The following is a 12,415-nucleotide window of genomic DNA, read 5'->3' as shown; positions in this document are numbered from 1 at the left end:
GTCCTCTTTGGCTTCCATATAAAGCATGACATTAATAGAGAACACAGGTTGGTTTGAGAAGAGCATTTATTTAGGCAAAATATTTTTTCTCTTACTATAATAACTTACAGACTTCAGAATATTTTAACCCCCTGAGACAAGGCTAAAAGCAGGCTTGTGTAAAAATTCACATAAACACTATCTTACCTCTCATGTGGCTATTCAGCTTGAACCCAGGATGCAAGCAATCTCTGAAACACACATAAATGTAATGCAAAACCTTCCCGGAGATGTAGCTATTGGAGAAATTATTTTGGCCACTCCACGTAGTTAAAAGGATATTTATTTAATGGCGTAACTCACAAATTAAGTAATGGGTAGGTTGCAGAGTCTGGGGAAGGTGTAACGCAGTCCAGCGGTGTTCTCCAGAGCTCTGCACAGTCAACCTCCACCGTTCAGCGTCCCGGCACTGAGAGAGTGCACAGAGAGAGAGCTCGCCCATCCAGCTCTCGGGTCCCCCAATGCCTCCCCTGGCCCCGCCTCGTAGGCGTGACAGTTGCCAGAGTCTCAATGGGGGTTGGAACTTCCAGATCCAAGCTGGAATGGCTACCCACTACATCTCCCCCTTTTTGTCTAAATAAGAAGGTTCTAAACTAATACAAGACTATATACAAAGGAATGGTTATCAAATATTGTCCAGAAATAATGAGGGATAATGACCTAGATAAGATGTAACTACAACCAATGCAAACAATATCAAGCAAGAAACACATGCTAAAATCCAGAGGAGTATAGAGCATAGGTAAACGGCATGTTATAAAGATCATTCAAAGGTGTCCTATCCTAAAGAACCTGAATCTAATACTTAATCCACTACAGTAGCAAACTACATACTAAAGTATTTGCAACTGAATATATGTTCAGTATTCTGTATGTGATGTGTAATTTTCAGAACCTACAATTGGCCTCCTGTAGTGAAATCCTCCTTGTTGAATACTGTATACACCTGCCAAAGGAGGCAAAACTTCAGTATGACAGTCAGTATCCTCTCATTTTACCCGTATCACTTTTTTCTGTTATTTTAATTTGTATTTGTTTTTATGTGTATGAGTTTTTGCCTGCATGTATGTTTATGCCCTACATTTGTGCACTGCCCAGAAAGACCAGAAGAAGGTGTCTCATTCTCTGGAACTGGATTCAGAGATGGCTGCAATCTGCCATGTGGGTGCTGGGAATTGAACCCAGGTCCTCTGGAAGAGCAGCCAGTGTTTTTAACTGTTGAGCCATTTCACCGGTGCCTGTTCCCGACACTCTTAAAATGTTAGTGCTATGATTATACCTTTTCTCTTTATCTAGTATTTATTCTCCCTTCCCTTTCCCTCCCTTCCTTCCTCCCATCTCTCCAATCCTACTACCCTTCCCCTATATTTCTCAGAATGTCCCATTTTTCATATGTAAGCAAACTTCATTTTGTTTTTCTTTAAATTATGTACTGAAGTACAATTTAAGCCTATATCTATTGACAATTTTTTTCCATGGGAATCTACATTCAGAGAGTTGGATATTTTTCCCGTCATCTTGAACTCAAAGGAAAGGGATCAAAGGTGTGTTCAGGTTGCATAATAAAAAGAATAATGAAAATTCATGTCAACATGTCAAAGTAAAACTCATGAAAGTGAGACTGCAAAATACATTGTTTATTAATATACCGCTTGAATGAAAATATGAAATCTGTCAGCTTCAGCAGCAGAAAATGAGAATTGTGATTTAGTATTCTGAAGAATTCACTCTCCTTTGAGTCAATTATTTCTTGCATTTTGTACTGGAAACACAGGAGTTAGACTTTTAACAAGTAATTTCATCCTATTCTGTATGTTTGAAACCCATCCCTCTTATTACATTTCAAAAACTTTGCTACACAGTGTGTTACCAGTGAATATCTCTTGAACACTAATTCTCATCCTTTCACACAGACTCAATCAATATAGACTTTACTCTTCACATTTAAAACTACATAGAAATGGTATGTAAATGATATAATCTTTGTTTTAAAAAACTATGACATTCTTTGGGATAGAAGTCGAGGCATTTATTTTCTTAGTCATCATCACTAGATTTCAATCAAAAGTAAGGATGAGGGAAACTCACATCCTCTTACTTATGATATCCTATTATTTCCTCCATTATCAATCATTTTCAAGAATTGTGGGTCACAGAAAATGCTAAAACGACCAACAAAGAATAACAAGAAATGCCCAGAAAGATTTCTAGGTGCTTGTTTTCAGGGTACTTGGTTGTTCACTACATAAATTCATTGACATATTGTGGTTGTTTTGTAAGTCTCTGTTGATCTTTATGTTTTAAAAAATTCTTCTTGCACTAGTGGTTTGGGGTTATAGGCTATAAGTGAAAAAGTAGAAAATGAGAGAGATTTCTACCCCGTAGTTGTGCTTGTTTTCTATACACTGAATCTTTTCAAATTTTACTTTCTTATTTACTTTATTCCATATGTGTGGTCCTCAAGAAGAACCCCAAATCCTCTAAACTGCTGAGCAGTTTTTCCACCCTCTATACATTGAATCTTTATGTCAGTCAGTATGTTGAGTCTTTCTATACTATGTGCTCAAAGGCATACTTTAAAAAGTGTTTTCCAGATAGACTCCGCCAACATTCAGTTATCTCAATCAAAATTACAAAAGTTGTTTCAGTTTTTTGATTCCTCTCTTTGAACAGCTGAAAAAAATCTGAAACATGCAGTTACTATCACTATAGTTCACAGTTACAAGACACATTTATATTTTAAGTCATTCATTAAAGAAGTAACTATTAAACCTGTACTCTTGCACAACTTTAGTATTAAACTCTTGATCTAAAATGTAGCTTTTACTGACAAAGCAGTCACAAGCACAAAAATGATTTTTAGCCCATCATTTTCAGGCATACTGTAGTAGAGTCCCCAGAGTTAAAAACTACAATATATGAATAAATAAGTTCTCTCTTGCTCTTCTTTATAAATAAGACTTTTTTCCACTTACAAGAATTAAATAAGACCATTTCATTTGTGAAAGACATAGAGATACAATTTTACACCTAGATGAAGCAATTATTTAAGCATTACTTGGTAGAAATTGGAGAAAACTGTAAGAACTACGGAAAAATATTCCTTTAATTCTTATTTCTTTTACCCATTTCAGATACTCATTGTTCTCAGTGGTGCTAACTGATACTTGGTAGAAATTGGAGAAAACTGTAAGAACTACGGAAAAATATTCCTTTAATTCTTATTTCTTTTACCCATTTCAGATACTCATTGTTCTCAGTGGTGCTAACTGAATATCCCTTAATTTGTATTATGTCCTTAAATTCATCTTTTATATTAAGTACAGAGGGGCATGCTTAAAATGTAAGTTATATGACTTCATTCTCTCTAAACAAACAAACAAATAAATAAATAAATAAACAAGCTATACATTGGTAATCATATTCATTCAGGTTTCAATCTGAAGCAAAACCCACATCCTTTTATTCAATAGTTTCACACCACATTTGAAATTTCTACTCTTCAGCTATAGCCATATACACATGCAGACTTTGCCCACTCTGCCCTTGAAGTCTACCAAGAAGCTTTACATACATTGATGATCAACTTATTCATGCACACAATCTCCATCTGAAATGCATTTCCATGAAATGAAATCTGTTTTTATCCATTGCACACTACTTAAACTCTGTATTTATTAGGTCTATCTTGGCCCAGGATATTTGTTGGAACTGCTAGTACAGCATTTTAAATATTCTCATAGGTTCAGATGACAGGGACATCTTCAGTGGACTGTAGTTTTTGCCTTTCTTCAAAATTATCTAATTTATTAGCTTGTAAAATTCCTTCAAATATATTTGGCTTCTGTACTTCTGTAAGATTGTTAGCTTATCAAATTAGTTCCTTTGATTGTTTCAGATTTTAGTAGTTTTGAATGTTTTCCCTTTTAAATACTCCAAAAGAATAATTCAATATTGGGGTAATTTGTAAATATTTTTATATGAGTATGATGATTCAGCATATAGATGTTTTATATAGTACTCTACATTTATACTGTTAGTAAAATATAATCTAGCTTTAAGAGAATAGCTCTAATGTATGTGTAATGTGTAAAATTTGACATGAATAAATTATACTGAAGTATGTATTGTTAAGACTGAATTTACAGTTTGTTTGTATTTCTCCAACAGCCTGCAGCCTTCAATTTGCCAATGAATGGACAGGAAGAAATGTTACTTTTAATAATTTAAATATTTGCAAAATTTTGAAAAGGCATAACAATACATTTTAAATTTGTGCCATCCATTCTTGCAAGCCAACATTTTTACCATTTTCCTTGGTTTGTTTTCTGTTGCTGTGATATAACATCATGACCAAAACCAACTTGGGGATGAAAGGTTTCCCTTGGCTTACACATCCCAATCACAGTCTGCTAATGGGGAAAGTTGGGGCAGAAACTGAGTCAACTCCAGGCAAGAACTGAAGCTAAGGCCATGGAGGAGAACTAATTAATAAATATCTTTACCTAGTCAGGCTAACGGGACAACTCTGAGGGTGGGAACAAAGGGCTGAAAAACTCGCTACCGCTGACAACTGTCCATATATCTCACAGCCACTGAGGACCACAACAACCTCTGTACTTGAAAAAACTTTCTGGAGTCACTAGAGGTCTTTAGAATCGAAGTCCCAGTGTGTAAGGATGCCATGATTTAAGGGCACAGCCACTTTATGGTTCAAGATGATAGTTGGTAGACTCTGAAACACAGAATCTGCCCAAGAGGCTGAGGTTCCCTGAGCCTCAACTCATTTTACATTTATCTTGAGCTTCTAAGCAGAAGCTGGGAGACAATATTTCTGTATCATATCTGGCAGGCACTTGGATGTGGCAGGTGCAAAACAGTCAGGGGACTGCTGTAGCAGCTGGAAGTAGACAGTGCCCACTGGAGAAAGAAGACCACTCCGAGAACTTGGCACTGAAGTTGCTCTCATCACTGCCAACATTGTAGTTAGCAAAACTCTCACATACTGAGACAAGCAGCAGGCAGATGAGCTAGTTATGGAAGAATTCTTCATGAACACAGCTCTTACATCCCATCCACTGGCCACTACCTGGTACAGGCCTTGATATCAAATCTATTGCTTTCAGAGACAAAGATCACCAGGAGGTAGATAGAATTGGCATTGATCACTGGGGTAGGCATCATACCACAGACACTACAGAGGACAACGGAAGTGATGGTTGTGAGTGACTATGAAGGCAGGATGTTAAACTCTTCACATCAAGAGCTTGAACCTTCACCTGCATTGCATCATGTATAGCCATCTGTGTATGGCACACATGTCATCAAATTTTCAAAAACCAGAGAGAGAGAGATAACTTTAAAAACAGCAAAAGTCACTTGTGGTGTATGATAGCACCTCCACAAGATTACCACCTGCTAAAAGGAACTGGGATGAAATGTTGAAAGTCTTGTAAAGGGGAAAGAAGCAAAACAAAACAATATTAATTGGCAAAGCATTCTTTAAAAATGAAGAGAGGATGGAGCCCAGAGAGATGTTTCCAGTCAGTAAAATGCCTGCCATGAAAGCATAATTTCAGATGCTCAGCAGCCCATGAAAGAGCCAGCAGACACAGTAGTACCTGCCAATACCACAGTGCTAAGGGAGGCAAGGCAGTCCTTGGACCCCAGAGACTAGCCAGTCCCATCCAATCAATAAACTGTGTTCAGTAATAGAGCCTGTCTGAAAAACTAAGGGGGAGAGTGGTTAGGGAAGACAGTTACAGTGTCAAACTCCGGCCTCTGCACAGTGCTTGCATGGGCTAATGCATCCACCACAGACACGTGTACATGTGCATGTGCACCACACACACATACAAATAAATTAATAATAAACAGATGAGTAAATAAAGCTATAAGGCAGAGGGACGTGGAAGGAGACTCATCTTTGTCCTCTGGTCTGCACATGCATACTCATTTAAATGCACACACACACACACACACACACACACACACACACACAAATGGACACAACACAGTACACACATTAAAATAGAAATGAAGGCAGAAATAAATTGTTCTAACACAAAAGCTGAGAGAATTTTCACTGTTACAACTACTGTATAATAAATGCTTGAGGGTGTCTTGAATGGAAATGAAATGATACTAAGCATCAATACAAAAATTCCACATAAAAATAAACATTTATACAAATGCCAAATACTGTGGAAAACAATTGTGTAACTCTCTCAATTTTAATATAAAAGTTAACAGATGAAAGTTTATAATTTTCTGCAAATGCAAAAAATTATCAGTACAGACACAACATTTAAATATATGTGAATATTGGGCTAGCAAGATGGCTCAGCTGGTAAAAAAACTTGTTTCCAAACTGAGATCCCCAGAACCTACATGGTAGAGTGTAGTGGGTATTCGTTCCGGCTTTGATCTGTAAGTACCACCCCCTTTGAGGCTTCAGTAAGTGTCATACCTACAAGGCAGAGCCGAGAGAGGACCCCTGAAGACCCAAGATCTGATGGGCAAGCTCTCTTGGTTCCTGGATCCTGGACGCTGGAGGTAGACCAAGCAGAGTTCTCCAGAGAACACTGCTGGACTGCTCTACACTTTCCCCAGACCCTGTAACCTATCCCTTCACTTGTAAGTTACCCCACAAAATAAAACTCCCTTTTAACTACATGGAGTTGCCTTAATATTTAAACCAATAGTGGAGTGTGACAATGGACTGACCTCTATACATGTGCTGAGACACACATGGGTTCTCCCCCAAAAAACAAAGTAAATAAGTAAAGAAACAAGATAAAACATGAGTTCTGACTGGGGCCATTTAAGAGGGTGAAGACACTTGTCATTAAACTTGAAGTCCTGAACTCTGGAACTCACACTGCAGATGGAGAGAACAGACTTCCTCAATGCAGAGTGACTCCTGATGCAGACTGTGGAGTATGCACATGTGTACACACACACACACACACACACACACACACACACACAAACACACACAGAGAGAGAGAAAGAGAGAGAGAGAGAGAGAGAGAGAGAGAGAGAGAGAGAGAGAGAGAGAGAGACAGAGAGAGAGAGAGACAGAGAGAGTAAATAAATCTGACACCAGTAGATATGCAAACATGGAAGGGGGGATCTCATGAGGCCTCATCCCTAGACAAAGAACTACAGGGAACTAAGTAATGAGGAGAGCCAAGAGTGTTCTTTAAGGAACAGACCTCAGTTTGCTATCCAGTCCCAAATGTTCAGCCTGAAAATGTATACATACAAGTAACATTACACCGACTGAGCATGTTGTATTTGTATATTTAGGAATACACACACAATAAAGTAAAAGGGGCCATGCATCTGAGAGAGCAGGGAGAGGGTACATAGGGGATGGATGGAGAAAAGGGAAGGGGGGAAATAATGTAATTGTAATTTCAAAAATAAAAAAATTAAAATGTCTTAAGTAAGTTGTGATTAACTAAGTTGTTAACACTTTGCACAGTTGAAGTGATCCAGTGATTGGATTTCATAGTGATCATCAAATATATCTATGGAGAATATTCAAAAAAAATTGAGATTTAAAATATCACTACAAAAAATCAGAGAAACAGGGAGACTGTTAACAAACAATAGGGACCACAAGACAGGATACATACAACCAATTAGCAATAGTATGTACTTTACTATCAAGAATTACTTTAAATGTGAATCAAAATGCATAGATCACTTTTTAATGATTGATATGTGCAGGCCCTACCCATTGTGGGTGGTACCACTCTTGGGCAGGTGGTCCTGAGGTGTGTAAGATAGCAGGCTGAGTAAGCCACGGGGAGCAAGCTTGTAACATCCTATTGCTATGCATATTACTTTGTTACACAAAGAACTGATATTCAACAGTAGATGTATGCATTTCTTAAAAAACACCGAGCTAAAGATACATGACAAAGATGAGTGTTTACTGTATGATTTCATTCACTTGAATGTAAGAAAGACAGAAACAAAACAGAAGGTAGAAATATGAATAATATGTCTCTGTATGGGGATGAGTGCACAAAGGTTGACAGCAGAGGTGAATGGATAATCATTCTAGGGTGGTTTTTTCATGCTGTTTATTGTTTTATTTTTATTCAAGAAGGATTTACTTTTTTGTTGACATGTCTAAACTTTACAGAAGCAGTAGCTGCTATTTAGAAATCTCTTCAATCAGTATGGGCAAAATGTAAAAAAAAAAAATCAAGTAGATTCTATAGTACATTATATTTGCCATTTTTAATCTGTGAGATTAATGCTGTGAGATGTCTTTATGTATGCTGTGAAGATGTGTTGCTCCTACTGGTTAATAAATAAAGCTGCATTGGCCTATGGCAGGGAAGGATGGAACCAGTCAGGAAATCCAAGAGAGATAGAAAGAAAAGAAAGGTGGAGTCAGAGCAGATGCTGCGATCCACCGCCAGGAGAAGCAAGATGTGAGAAAACAGGTAATGCCATGAAGCCACATGGCAAAACATAGCTTAATCAGAATGGGCTGAGTTAAGTTGTAAGAGCTAGCTAGCAAGAAACCTGAGCCATAGGCCATACAGTTTGTAATTAATATAAGCCTCTGTGTGTTTACTTAGGACCGAGTGGCTGTGGGACTGGGTGGGACACAGAGAAACTTCCATCTACAGCTTAAGGCAGAGCAAAAAGAAGAAAAAGATATCAATTCTCCATATAGCTCTACCCTCACATACTTCCCACCAGAGTACCACATTCGCCATAGTTAATGAGTCTATACTGACACACTGCTATCATTCAAAGTCCTGAATTTTACATTTGAATTCACTGGCTAAGCTATAGTCTGTGGGCTTGGACAAACATATACTTATGGGCAGTGGTGGCGCATATCTTTAATCCCAGAGACAGAGGCAGGCAGATCTCTTGAGTTCCAGGCCAGCCTGGCTACAGAATGAGTTCCAGGACAGCCAGGGATACACAGAGAAACCCTGTTTTGAAAAAACAAAAAGAGCTCTCCACAAACATGTGCCATCATGGATCATCTGACGGAATATATCTGTCAAACCTATCAAAAAGTATGTTAAGATTTTAACTTGCATCAATGTAAATTCCCTTAAAGCACTGAATACAATTATTGACATTTAATGCATTTTTTTTCTTTCCCAGTGGTATGGATAAGCATTTCTATAATAATTTGTTATACTCTATACTTACCCAAAGGAGTACTACTGTTTTAAGTTTTAAATATATTTGTAGTATTTTATTTGTATGGGTACTTTGTCCACATGTGTGGTATATCACATGGGTGTGGTTGCCTGAATAGGCCAGCAGAGGGTGACAAATTCCATGGAATCGGAGTTACTGACAGCTGGGTGCCATCATGCAGATGCCAATGTTCTTAACCACTGAACCATCTCTCCAGTCCAGGATTACTGCTTTGAAGGCATGTAATATAATATTATGATGGTTGGTGTTAACTGAAACATGATAGAATCTAGAATTACTTCAGAGACAAGCTCTCTGACATGTGTGTGGGGAATATCCTGACTAAATTGATTTAGGAGGGAAGACCCAGACTAAATGGCACTTTTTTCTTGTGTTTGCTTTTAAAGATTTATTTACGTATTTTATGTATATGAATGTTATGTCTGCATGTATGTGTGCACACCAGAAGAGGGTATCGGATCTCACAGGACTACAGTTAAAGAGGCTTGTGTGCCTCCATGTGGGTACTGGGAATTGAACTCCAGATTTCTGGAAGAGCAGCCAGTGCTGTTTAGCACTAAGCCACCTCTCCAGCCCCTGTGTTTGCTTTTAGAAAGGTAATATTTTACGTTTAAAAGTAAATTTAAAAAAACTTCTTTCTGGGCTGAAAAGATGGCCCACTGGTTTAGATTACATATTGCTCTTACAGAGGACTCAGGTTTGTTTTCAGCACCTATGTAAGGTGACTCACAACTTCCTTTAACTACAGTTCCAGGTGACCTTATGCCTTTTTCTCATCTCTGCAGTCACATGCACATCATGCCTACTCCCAAACACATCGACAGAAGTAAACATAAAAATAAATATTTTTAAATTAAATGTAAACCCAGACCAAGAAAAAATTTCTGAACCATGTACTATGATAAAGAATTTTTACAATTCAAAAATAAGAAGAAAAAAATATAGCTGTGAGTAGATGAGAAGCTGCAATGTACATTTCAAGTCAACATACATGAAAAGGTTCCCAGCAACATTATTTATTGAACAATATAGATAAAACACATAAGATACAAGTTGTTGAATACCATGTTGAAAAGAGGCATTAAATGAGTATCTTCATGTACTGCTAGAGGGAAAGAAAACGGTGTAGCCTCATTGAGAAACAGTTCAACAGTTTCTTAAACAACTAAACTATAGTCATGAATGGTTCAACAAATTGTGTTTGTTCAACATAGCACAGCTCTTTTTAAAACTATGAGTTACAACTTCATTGGCCAGTATGGTCTTATGATATCACCATGCTATCTATGCTCTGGTATTAACCAAATCTTCGTTATGGAGCTTGCCATTTATTATTTATGTCATGTATAGTTATTGATAGTTATTAATTAATTGATGCCATGAATTAATTCCATATGTCAAGGAAATTCCACTGCTAGATTCCTATGGCACAAGTCCATGGAAATACATGACTGTATAAGTTACTTTTCCCATTAGTGTCACCAAACATCTGACAGAAACAACTGAAGGGAGAAAGAACTGATTTGGGCTCATAGTTTCTGAGGCTTCATTCCATTGTCATTTGGCCCTATGCACTTGGGCAGAACATCATGGTGGTTGGTGTGTATGACTGAAGAGCTTCTTCACCTCATGACAGACCAAAAGTAGACTGTGGCTCCCAGCATTTTTAAAGCATGGCCTTGTTGGGTACATTTCAGATTCAACTGTAACAATGTCATTATTAATAGCATCTAAAAAGCTGGGGTTGAAGAGATGGCTCAGCTAAGAGCACTTTTTTCCCTCCTTGCAGAATTCCTAGGTTCTGTCCCCAGAACCTACATTACAGTTAACCATAGTTCCAAAAGATATAATGTCATCTGCTGGCTTCTTTGGTACTGCACATATGTAGTTGACAGACATGCATGCAGGCCATACACCTCAGAAAACAAATAAATCCATCTAGGGGCATCAAGATCATGATGGGGAAATCTACAGAGACAACTGAACCAAGCTAGTGAGAACTCATGAATTTTAGACCAACATCAGTGGAGCCTGCATGGGATTGTACTAGGCCCTCTGCATAAGTGAGACAGTGTGTAGCTTGGCCTGAGGGGCCCCTGGCAGAAGGATCAGGATCCATCCTTGATGCATGAACTGGCTTTTTGGAGCCTAGTACCTATGGTGGGACACCTTGCACAGCCTAGATGCAGGGGGAAGGGGCTTGATCTTACCTCAGCTGAATGTATCATGCTCTGCGGACTCCCCATGGGAGACCTTGCCTTGTTGGAAGAGGGGATGGGGGTGGGTTAGGGAGGTAAGCTGGGGGTAGCAGGACGATGAAAAGAGGATCTGTGGTTGGTATGTAAAATGAATAAAAATTTTCTTAATAAAAAAATTTTAAAAATGTAAATGATAATGTCCCTCAAACAAGAAACAACACAAATGTTTATCAGTTTCCTTTTCAGATTCTGGAAGATAAAAATGTAAGGGTGTCATTGGACCCTGCAATCTACAAGTTCCACACCCCACCCTGATACCCACTGCCTGTGACCCCAGTAACTTCCTGAGGCATGGAAAACAACCCGCCAGATCTCATTGGACCAAGAGGTGAGTGACTTTTTTCATACCCAGATAGTCCTTCCCCTAGGAAGGGACACAACCAATCCCCTGGGAAGCCCCACCCAACTCTGCCCCACTTGCCAGCCAGCAGGGAAAACTCCTGCAGGAAGGCTCCCCCACTGAAACAGCCCATTGGATCCTATAATCTACAAGTTCTACACCCTGCCCCAATACCCATCAGCCTGTGAGCCCAGTAACTTCCCGAGGCACAGAAACTAAACAGCCAGCTCTCATTTGACCAAGAATAACTTCCTGAGGCACCGAAAACAAACTGCCAGCTCTCATTGGACCAAGAGCTCTCAATGGACCAAGAGTAACTTCTGGAGACAGGGAATCCACCAGGCCTTACTGGACCAAGAGTAGCTTTCTGAGATATAAAATCTACCAGCTCTCATTGGACCAAGGGAAGTTTCCTGAGACACAGAATCTGTTTGCTCTGACTGGATCGACCAAGAGCCCCAATAAGACCAAGAGTGGCTCTGTGAGTCACAGAATCAACTAGCTTGGGTTAGGCCAAGAGCAGCTCCCTGAGATACAGAATCGGCCAGCTACAATTAGACCAAGAGCCCAA

Source organism: Peromyscus leucopus, chromosome X (assembly GCF_004664715.2).
Source record: "Peromyscus leucopus breed LL Stock chromosome X, UCI_PerLeu_2.1, whole genome shotgun sequence".
NCBI lineage: Eukaryota > Metazoa > Chordata > Mammalia > Rodentia > Cricetidae > Peromyscus > Peromyscus leucopus.
The sequence above is the reverse complement of the archived record's forward strand: the minus strand, read 5'-3'. Positions refer to the sequence as shown.